Source organism: Bison bison, unplaced genomic scaffold (genome assembly GCF_000754665.1).
Source record: "Bison bison bison isolate TAMUID 2011002044 unplaced genomic scaffold, Bison_UMD1.0 scf7180017864466, whole genome shotgun sequence".
Classification (NCBI taxonomy): Eukaryota; Metazoa; Chordata; class Mammalia; order Artiodactyla; family Bovidae; genus Bison; species Bison bison.
The window spans coordinates 7,481,895-7,482,908 of NW_011495027.1; positions in this window are offsets into that span (position 1 = coordinate 7,481,895).

Here is a 1,014-nt window from a genome sequence, read left to right on the forward strand (position 1 = left end):
GCTGGCTGGTGGTAGATCTGAACTACTTTAAACCAAAGAAATGCAAGGGTCTACTATGAAGAACCTCAGAAACCAGTCAAACCAGTTGCTTTTTCCAGTAGCAGGAGACTTTTTGCCTAGATTTCAACATGGTTCAGGGAACATAGACTCAATCCTCACAGGGATCCCAGTAAGCACTCAGTGACTAGCAAAACTTCTAAGGGCTTTTTTTAGACTACTTTGCAGGAGCATAAATTCTGCTTTATTTCTAAGATTTAAGTCTGGCTTCACTTGTAAATATTTTCTTAGAAGTCTTCTTTTTATGGATAGGAAAGGGACAAGAGTCAATAATTGAATGGCTGCTGTGTGGCAGACTCCAATACGTGATCTAGATGATGGTATATATTTTTTAAATGGGATGCATGGGAAACTTTCAAAGAAACATTTGGACATCTTCCCAGAAGACAGATCAACTGGGGATGCTGGGCATCCTGCTGCAGGAATTCATGTTTTCCCTTTGGAGAAGAGGCTGGAAGTTCACCTTTCTAGCCCCTGTCTCATAAGGAAATGAAAATGCATATTTAAGACAGAGTGGGCAATCAATACAGTGGGATGTGAGAACACAGTGTAATTAGTCATGAGTATTCCATCCTGGGACCATGATAAAGGATCAACTCACACAGAAGTGTACAGCTGGCCCTGCACAATTAGTTTCTAGTCAAGCTCCCTTATTCCAAAAACATGTGCAATGAATGTCCCACTCATTCTACCTTTGGAATTTTTACCACTGAGCTCATTCTCAGGGGTCATTCTTAGAATTTTCCCCAGGCCCAAGGAAAGCTCATGACAAACCTCTGTAGAGACTTCCTTGGTGGGTCAGTGGTTACGGTAGAGGCCATGGGTTGGATCCCCTGGTTGAGGAATTAAGATCCCACACACAGTGCAGCCAAATAACTTAAAAACAACAACAACAACAAACCCCTCTGCAACCATGAAATTGAAAAGATCAGGAAAACATGGTGAAGTGTTTGGTTA